General features: G+C 44.0%; 1 pseudogene; it reads left to right on the top strand.

Moving 5' to 3' along the window:
* The first annotated feature begins 8,696 nt into the window (after positions 1–8,696).
* On the top strand, positions 8,697–8,817 carry LOC136637858 (5S ribosomal RNA; annotated as a pseudogene).
* The last annotated feature ends 1,755 nt before the right edge of the window (positions 8,818–10,572 follow it).

Genomic DNA, 10,572 nt, shown 5'->3' with positions numbered 1-10,572 from the left:
TTGAGTAGAGCTGCCAAGGATTGGGTCATCCTAGTAAGCCTAGCAGCTGCTGCACATGACTCGCCTCCCTCTTGCTGTTTCTGTCCCTGCTCTCTCACAGTCCCTCCAACTTCCTCCCACCCTGTTTAGAGATGGGACAAAACAACAGGGGAGTATTAAAGGAGAACTCCCACACGCACCCCTTGGCAGCAGTCCCATTTTTTCCACGGCAGGCTTTTAAAGGGGCAACTCGACTTGAGTCCTACAGAGTTGTGAGAGGGTGACTCAGCAACTCGGAAAGTGCCCTCAATATGACTTGTTTTTGAGTTGAATCGCAGGGGGCGGAGACCCTCCATCCCTGCCAGTTCCTAATCCATGAGACTACCTGCCATCTTATTCTCTGTCTTTCTCAGCAGCCTCTCAGCAGCCTTTGTTGATGGGACTGTGGTGAGGGAATGAGAAGAGTGGATTTGTTGTATTTCATGGCTGCAACCTAAAGCCTATGATACAAACTCTGTCTCCAACTCTTCATTCCATCTCTTCCTCCTCCTACCTTTGGAATTGGGTAGGGAAGGTGCTAATTATAACTAGTTTTCATGTTTTCTTCCTGAAAAATAATAAGGCAAGTTTGAGCAAATATTGAGGAGCTAATCAAAAATGCATTGTGTCTGTCACAAATGAAGCCCAAAAGTAATCATTCGGTTGACCAAGAATAAGTGATCTGGGAGGTGCACCGCATATTCCTATGTATAATTTTAGAACTGTTTGGGAAATGCGATATCTCCATAACAAAAGTACTGCTGTGACAAAATGCCTACAGACCATGTGCTGCAGATGAGAAACAAATGTGTATTTTCTTACAAAAAATAAAAAAAGAAGAAAAAAAGAAAATATTGTATGGAAAGCCCTGAAAGGAATGACCATGTGCTGCAGAGATAACACCCAAATAAAATGACTTAATCTTAGGTCATAAATCAAAATGTGGAGTAAGCAATTCAGTAATAAGGGAATAACAGATCTCCGTTTTCAAAATGAAAACCATTGCCATCTTGAATGTGTTGTTCCTAAAACAATAAAAAAGATATTCATTCTATTCTGTCATTATTCTAAAATTAAGTATCAGTGCAATCCTATGCATGTCTGTTCAGTTCAATAGGACTTCATTCCCATGCAGGTTTGTATAGGATTGCAGCCTTAGGGTGCAAACCTAACCCCTTGTCATTGCTTTCCAGCACTGGTATAGTGGTGCCAATGGGACGTGTGGTGCATCCTGCAGTTGGGTGTCGCTGATGGGATTGTGTCATTAATTGGTACTTTCAAAGTGAACAGGTGATCATCTGTGCTGTAGTTTACTGGAGTTTGTTTAGATCATCACAGGGTACAACCTATTGCTTCATGCAAGACTCTCTGGACCTGAGCCTATAGATTTTAACATCCTTGTCGCAAGATGTGTATAGCATTTTTTTTAAAATGCTCAAGAATCTCAGGCTGAATACTAACTACCGTCTGGTTTATGTGTAAGTTTCAGTGACTGCCCATCTATATTTCTAATCTGTGCTCGCTGGAGTGTTGGCATAAGGGTTTTATATGTATTTCAATTAAATGATAACCATAGGCAATAGTTCTGTCTTTAAAAAAAAAAAAAAAAGCTGCATAGCAATGTTGGCAATCAGCCAAAGCCCTGTGAAATAAAATACACTACATTATTGCAATGTGTTTTATTGTTCAGGAAGTCTAATTTCTCACTTGGACAGAATTTTACCTTCTTAAGAGTTATTTTACTAACCTGCTAGTATCAAGCCATTATGCCACGGAATGGAACACAGACAAGGAGGTAGCTTTTAAAATCACGATAGCGGCATGCGCAAATCCAGTGCCCCCCTTCTTAATGCGTTTGGAGTCTCCAAGACACAGACCCTGTTTGTCTCACCTCCGAAGCACTTTTCCACTCATTCTGGATGAAGTGGAACAGACCTTCATTGCTCCCCCTGGTAGCGATGCAATCCTGGGAGCCAGCATAGCCAGCCAGTGTGTGCAGCGGTGGAGGTGGTTTTTCCTAGGCTCTGCCTGCACGTCACTTGCCTGTCCAACACCTCCAGGCCTCTCCCTGGCAGTGATCAAGAGGCAGTGATCTTAAATTTGGCAAGCCACACACAGGGAAAATAGCTTCTGTTGCCACCAGCCTGGTGATTCCTCCTTGCCCAAGGGTAAATGTGCTAGTACAAACAAAGGGTAACAGTGTAAAATGTAAATCAGTATTTTATTGGCAGGGAAGGGTGGGAGACAGGTGGAAGAAAATGGCTTTTCCATTGGGCATGATCGGCCCAAAACCTCTTGGTGCCTGAGGTGGGAAGCCAAACGTTGCCCCTCCTTACCAGGTGATGTGCCATCCTCTGACACTTCCTGAATTGGAAAAGGAAGAGAGGCTGGAACAGAAGAGAACATATGAAGGAGAAGATAGGGTGGGTTAGAATGTCTCAGAAACTCTAGCCCACCACTCTCTTCCACACATCCACTCCCTCTTCTTTTTTTCCCAGGAGCAAGCCCATCTCCAAATAAATGGCTGGCAGCTGACTACACTGGAATTCCACATCAGAGAGTGTTGTGGCTTGGATGGAGCCAAGCCAGAGTGAGAGGACTGGATCTTGCAATACAACAGGGGACCTCGTTCAGGGCAAATGACAAAGTGTGCAAGACTGGGGGCCCAATCCTATCTGACGTTCCGTTGCTGTTGCAGCTGTAACGTAGCCCTGAGGTAAGGGAATACATATCCTTTTACCTTGAGGAGGCCTCTGTGATTGCCCACACCGCCACAGGATGCAGCGCACACCCTGCCTTGGCATGGCTACATCAGTGCTCAAAAGCTGGATAGGACTGGGCCATGGGTGGTTTCCCTGTCATTTCTTCTCTAAGATGTCATAGTAAAGTGTAGATGGAAATATGTGACAGCTAAATAATTGGGGGGACAGTTCCATTGGAACAGGGAATATAGGCAAGGTTATACGGAGAGTCATGGACATAATGACGGGGAAGAAAAGGGCTGCTAGTGGAGCTCTAGAATGCTTCTGCTGAATGAAACAAGAGCTGAAAGTTTTAATGATAGTAATAAAAACTATACAAATATAAAAGGGTTCATTCTTTCCTAATGCATGCATTAATGAATAATACAGCAATAAAGTTGCTCAGCTCAAAGAAACCTAAGTGAACCAACTGGATTCCAAGGAGGAATTTCCTGGAATGCTTTCAAAGAAAGAAGCAAAGACAGAACCAAATAACAGACTCTCCTTTATAACTCATTTACCAATATATGAAAGGAGGGGCACACTGTTGTTTTGCTGGCAGGGCTATGGCCTATGAAGAGGGCTTACGATGTCCTCTCCTAGAAAGACAATCTCCCTGTTCAGCAATCTCGCTCCCAAGCATTGCCTGCTGCCAAGTAGTTAACCATATTGCAGGAAGCGGTACCAGGCCTGGAATTCCTTCTCAGGGTAATACCTTGGAAGCAGACAGGCTTGAAATAATGACTTGAAAACTAGCGGATGGGTATCACTTAGAGGGAACCTTATCGGCTTGAATGCAATAATATTGTGGCCCAAGTATGCAATTATTGGTTTGACTTGCAGTTTAGTCTAAAGATATAGTTGCTCTAGCAAATGCTTCTCCGACACATCATTTTAGGAAAACATGTTGTGCCTGAATATATGGTGGTTTCCGAATATTTTACTTAAGGGTACATGACCTTTTAATTTTGTTTTTGTCAGGAACTTTTTTTCAGTCCTGTCTCTTGGGGTGCCATTTTAGATGTGAGTAGAGGGGTAGGGTGGTAGAGTGGAGGGGTAGGGTAGAGTTGCAGTGATTGACAGAGATTTCTGTTTTCTATGATGAAGAATTCCTTGCTTTCTACTCAATGTTTTCCATTGCTGCTATGGGTTCTTGATGGAGTGAGATTCTCTAAGTACCTTTCCTGTTCCTGCAAGTCAGTGAACTCAGAAGTGATTCCAGTGAAACTGTTGCTTCCTCAGTCCTGGCATAGAGAGGCAGAAGCACATTTCATCTGTTCTCAAAACATACTTATTCTACAAGGTTTTCTAGCCTCTGCTTTTACTAGTAGAGCACAAGAGGTATAGCTACACTACAAATTAAAACCCATTTCCTACTTGCTAGTAGCCTGCAACCAAAGATCCCTGGGTATTTTATTCCCTAATGAGGATTTATATGGATTTCCCAACAAAGATGCTTCCAGCCTGCGCAGAACTGCAGTTCCCATGACTCTTTAGGGAAAACCATTAGACCAATTCGTGGCATGGTTATGCTCTAGGTAGTAATGACACTTGACATTAGGATAGACTGCTTTCTGTGTGTGCAAAGTACTTCACATGCATTATCTTCATGCTCTCCTTACAACAAACCTGTAAGGTCAGTGGGACAGAAACAGCCTTGATGGATGATCTTCGCCACGGATTAGATAAGGGCAAAGCATCCATGCTGCTCCTGTTGGACCTCTCGTTGGCCTTTGATACCATCAACCGTGGTATCCTTCTGGGTTGGCTGGCTGAGCTGGAGCTTAAGGGTGCTGCTCTGCAGTGGTGCCACTCCTTTGTGGCCAATAGGTTCCAGATGGTGATGCTGGGGGACACTTGCTCAGTGTCCTGGCCTTTACAGTGCGGAGTGCCGCAGGGTTTTATTCTCCCATGCTTTTTAACATCTACATGAAACTGCTGGGGTGACAGGCCAGGGACAAGCCTTCTCTGCAATAGTGCCATAACTATGGAATCGCCTCCCAGGAGAATTAAGGACTACTCCTTCCCTGGTGGCATTTCAGCGAGGGCTCAGATCATACCTGTTTTGTCTGCTGTTTGGAGGGCAGGTGGCTGTTTGAGGCTTGTGCCTCTGTCATAGTGCTGTGGCTTGACTGCTTCCGTGGACTAATTTGGTCCCCTCCAAAGGCTCGACAGTGTGTGTTGGGTTTTTGCTCTGTTTTAATGCTGCCTTTTTTTTAATGCTTTAGTGTTTGTTAAAATTAATGTTTTAATGGTTTGTTATGATGTGTTTTTCCCCCCTCTCTTATGGTTATGATGCACTGTACATTTATTTTGAGCTCTGTAAGCTGCCTTGGGCATTTGCTTCGTCATGGGAAAGGTGGGATATAAATTTTTATCATCATCACCACCGCCAGGCATGCTTGAGTAAATAACTTATGCACTCATAAAGGACCAACTATACATGTAGGGACCTTTTACAATTGCTCATGACACACAGTAATGAAAACTGACATGGAACAATGATGAGTGAGATGGAGTATAGGTGCAAACACAATGACATTTATTGAGAGGATACATGTACAAGAGGGAGGGGAGTCAACAGAAGTTTAACCTTTACTAAACAGGAATTATATAGCCCAATCCTAACGAAATTCCCCCGGTGCCAATGCAATGGTGTCAGCAACTTGCACGATATCCTGCTGAAGGTCTCCTCAAGGAAAAGGGACATTTGTACCGTTACCACAGGGAAATCCCAACCACCTCAATGAATCTACTAGACCCACATCAGCGAAACTGCTGGCAAAAATTAGAATGAGATCTGTGTTGGTGGATCAGGTCTGGGAAGGGGGATAGGATATGGTGTGCACCAGTGCTGCTGAATCCACTCCCTCCCATGTCCTAAGCAGAAGACCCATGGGCTTCCAGACGGCTTACAGGGAGTTAATTAAAAATGATTTTTGTACACAGCACATGCTCTGCTGGTGCCACTTCATCACATAGGCTGGTAGGGGGAAGGAATGTGCTGTTAGTCTCAGTACTACACCAGCATAGCAAAATCTGTGTGAGTCTGCATTGATGTAATTCTTGATGCCGAGCCTTTAATGCATCTTCCCACCTAATCTCTTTCTTTTATACATTTGACTTCAGTGTCTTTTTCTTTAAAATGTTTTGTATCACACATGTATAGCACTGTACGAATCAGAAGAGTGCCTTCTTAACATTCTGGACAAGAGAACTCATCTCACAAACACCTTCATAGTGTTCAGAAGCACACATGTTGGCATCATGTGGATTTTGATGGCACCAAGACATGGCTGGGCCAATTTTGAAGGACATTTTGGTTGTTCTGCTACACTGTTGCTGCTGCTAATAACTACAATGATGTTTATATAGTGTCAACAATATATAGGACATTTTAAATAGAATGAGAGGACAGGACAGTGTCCCAAGGAGTGGCAATAGAGATAAATGCAATGGAAACAGCAGAGGAAGGGGAAGGAAAGAGGAGATAGGAATAAGAAGGAGAAGAAGATGTCATTGTCTCAGCTACATGTATTTAAGCTTAGTTACAGTAAGGAAAGAAGATGACGGCATTGTGCCAAAAGCTTCATAGAAGTTTCTGACATATAAGTGAGGCACAGTGATCAGGAGGCAGTTTAAAGCATGAGGGGCAGCGCAAGAGGAGAAATGGAATTGACTAAAAAAGCAGAACAGCTTTCAATAGCTGATGGTGGAGCTAGAAGAGTGAGGACACAAGCCTGAGTGGAGAGGAATATGAGAACCAAGAGGCGGGCGGGGGGGGGGATAGAGGGCTTTGAGGGCAAGAACAAGCAGCTTATGCTGAATCTGGGAATAGACATGAAGAGAGTAAAGAGAAATGAGGTGGGAGGGTGATGAGTTACGAATCTTGTTTGCAACTTGGACTAGTACAAGTTAACTTTCTCTTTAGTTCTTTGGCCATCTGAAGCTGAGGAAAGCCTTGCTTGGCTTTCCTGATTTAGAGACTAAACTACAAATCCGTTTGTATCACCAAAAAGTTTGATGAAGCTTTAAAAACCTCTCAGGCTCTGTCTCTGAAACAAAAGCTTTCAAACTTTGCGTGCCCTGTGCCACTCTTGACATTTGACTGAGACGACACTTGAAAGGCGAGGAACAGGTTTTGTTTGCAGAATATTGCAGTTTTCTTGGCATTTGTCAGCACCCTCGCCACCACTTAACCCATCATGCTTACTTTTGGCTTCATGGTTACTTCAGTTTATATTTTGTGGTCAGTTGTATACATTGTTCTTCAGAATAGGAACAATGTTTTTCAAAGCCATTTCTGTTCTTGATCGCACACACACAAAACACAGCTTGAAGCCTTTCTGCAAACATCTCCTCATTTCCGCTGGACATGTTCATGCTGTTTATTTTCAAAGTTTTACATATTTTCTTTCATATTTTCTAGACAGAAAGAAAAAATCCATTATCTATAGAAGATGACTCTTTACTATTTCTGGAAATGTGGACATGAATAAAAAGTAATGCTGAGCCAAAAGTTCTGTAGTGAGAACTTTCCGCTCAAAATTGGTGCATGTATATGTGGGCGCGAAAAAGATTTTGCAAAGAACTGGGGGAGGGTGAAAAAATCTTTGACAGTGTCATCTGGGGACTTACTATTAAGGTGTCTTAGCAGCTGCATGGCTTTTCTTTCTGCTTTTTATGCTCTATAAATGTAGTCAGAGTGGTCATGAAGCTTCCTTCAGAGGCCAGCTTCTAGCCACCACCATTCCCACTCTATAATGTGACACGTTGCAAAAGGAACTTGCCAACAGCCAACACTACATTTAAAGTATTTAAAGAACAAAATTTTTAAATAAAGGGAAAAAAAGTTACTCTGGCTGTCATCCTAAAGGTAAGTATCCACACAGATTTTGAGGGATCTTTTCCCCCAATGCAACCACGGGGTGAATGGGGGGGGGGGGAGAATAGCAAAATGTTCCTGACTTTTGCAGCTTGAGAAGTTCAAGGAAGTAGTTCATGGCACCCTTAGCAAATAGAGGAGAAAAAAGTGATGGACATTTGAAACTACCTTCCGCTGTCAGACCACTGGCCCATCTAACCCAGCAGCAGCTATCTAGCTCAGCTCTTTCACAACCCTGCTACTTAAGGTCCTTTAACTGGTGAGTAAAGTGATTGAACTTGAGACCTTCTGCAGGTGTGTTCTATCACCTTGACCGGGAGTCATAACTATGATCCACTCACCCCCAAACCATACCCCTAGGATAATTGGTATTCAACTGGCATTTCCTTTCCAGGTATTTCTTTCAAGGCAATGCTTGCAAAGCATTTTGGACCTGGAGTGGGTGGACTGGTGGATGGGGCAGCCCACTTGTGGCAAGTGAAGCTTCTTAGACAGTATAGAGCAGTGATTTTCAAACTTTTTAATCTCATGGCACACTGATAAGGCACTAAAATTGTCAAGGCACACCATCAGGTTATTGACAATTGACAAGGCACACTGTGCTGCCATTGGGGGACTCACATTCCCATTGGCCCTACTAATAAATGACGTTCCCCCAAATTCCTGTGGCACACCTGTGGACCACCCACAGCACACCAGTGTGCCATGGCACACTGGTTGACAATGGCTGGTATAGAGTCATAAATGAATTAGGAGCTGGTAGCAAAGTTTGGACCTAATGTCATTGGGACCCAGCAGCAATGCTGCCCATAACTGAGAATCCGTGTTGAGAAGCCTCTCTGAAGTGGGGTGGAACAAGGGTGCAGGGGAGGTAGCAGGAAGATTGGGAGACTGGCATGGAAGCAGGCAGGATTAAGGAGACTCATAGGCAAGGCCAGAGGTTGTTACCCAAACAATGCCTGGAAGCAGTTAGAGCCAGCCAGCATTGGGAGGAGCTGATAGGCTGCCTTACTGTGACCTAAGCAGACAAAATTGTCCCATTTTCCCCTCAACTTTGCAGCCTCTTGTTACCCTGCACATGCCCAATCTCGTCTGATCTTGGAAGCTAAGCAGGGTCAGGCCTGGTTAGTACTTGGATGGGAGACCGCCTGGGAATACCGGGTGCTGTAGGCTTGTACCATAGTCTTTCGAGACTGAAGGTTGCCAACCATTGCAGCCTCGAGAAGCTCAAGCATTCAGGTATATAAACACAGCACCTCCTGCTTCAAGGTCTGGCTGACCATATCAACTCTTTCACACTGTTTCCAGATGACTGAGCTTCAGAAGTAATGGTCAGAAAAGCCGTCTTTCAAAGTGAAATGCTCAGAAAAATAACAACCATTTGATTCATCGCAACACTATAGCACTATTTATGGCAAGAGATCTGAATCTTTGTGCACTCGCCTGGCACTAAGTACTTTATTCAAAGCATGAACAATGTGATTGTGTCCCAGAAAAAACAAATGCACTCCACATGTTCTGAAGCAAATAAATGTGAATGATTCCTTTAGTCCACAGCCAAGAATCTCAGCCTTACTCATAAACAACACCAAGTAAATAAATGAAAGCGCCAGAGAATACTATGCTGGCCTTTAACACAAGCTGCTGCTGCTGCTGCTGCTTCTTCTTCTTCTGGATGATCAAATGGTCAGTCACAGCCTTATAAATTGATTGCCAGCAGAAATGTAGTCATAGGTTGTTGAGAAGAGGAGGTGAAAGAATGTCCATGGACTGGACCCAAAAACAGGCTTTCACAGGGCAGGAGTCATGAAGAGGAGGCATTAAAAGGGTGTGAAGGATCGCAACAGACGTGGAACCCACTTCCAAGCTCAGTTCCCAAACACTGCATTATGTACAGAAGTTGCCTACATACAACATTGTATACTACAGGCATGCCCCAGTATCCACGGGGGATGCATTCCTACCCTCCCCACAGATACAGGAAATGGCAGATGCAGGGGAATGCTATATAGATAGCACCCCCCCCGAGTGCCCCCCCGCACACCCATTACATTACTTTCGTTATATTGGAGAAGCGCTTGCAGCGCAATGTTCTTGTTTAACCATCTTGTTTAAACTGAACTACCAAATGTGCAGGCAACTAGCCTGCACTCTACAGAGAGACTAACAGGAACTCCTTGTTTCTTGTTAGTTGCCCTTTGGTGTACAGGCTGAGTGCCTTCACACTGGCAGCTCAGTTAAAGCAAGATGGAGAAACAAGAATATTGTGCTGCAAGCGCTTCTCCAATACAACAAAGGTAATTTAATGGCTGTGGGGGCGTGCATGGGGGCCTGTATCTGTGGATCCATGAATAATTGAAACCTCAGGTATGGAATCTGTGGGTACAAAGGCCCACCTGTATATCTAGGTTAGGACCGCTACTTGATTAAAGGAATCTGAAGGCCCAATCATGTTACCTGAAATATGTAACATGACCTAGTGCTTTTGTGTGTGTGTGTGTGTGTGTGTGTGTGTTTTAAATAACACAAATAGCAGCCAAAGGTGTGTTTGGCGTGCTACTATTTTGAAAAACTTTTACTCTTTTTTTTCCTTAAAGAGGCAAAGGCTGTTTTCATGTCAAGAAGTGGGATGGTTTGCACAAGCAAAATGAGTATCAAGAGCAGTCCCAGGGTTGCTGGAGCCCCGAAGAAAAGCTTTTCCCTGACCTCCCTATGTTGCCCCCACCTCCTCCCTGATAGTGCATTGAGTGAGACCACTTTCACTGGTGTAGAGGCTTCAGGGATCAGCCTGGACCGTCAGGCCCTCTGAAGAGCAGGATCCTGAGCCAGTGCCTGGCCTGAAAATTGTCTAATGTTGCAACTGAACAGTCCTCTGTTACACAAGTATGGGGGATGGTCAGTTGTTATATATAGAGATGGGCGAATTTT

Source organism: Tiliqua scincoides, chromosome 1 (assembly GCF_035046505.1).
Source record: "Tiliqua scincoides isolate rTilSci1 chromosome 1, rTilSci1.hap2, whole genome shotgun sequence".
NCBI classification, from domain to species: domain Eukaryota; kingdom Metazoa; phylum Chordata; class Lepidosauria; order Squamata; family Scincidae; genus Tiliqua; species Tiliqua scincoides.
This window is presented reverse-complemented; position numbering and strand designations above follow the sequence as displayed.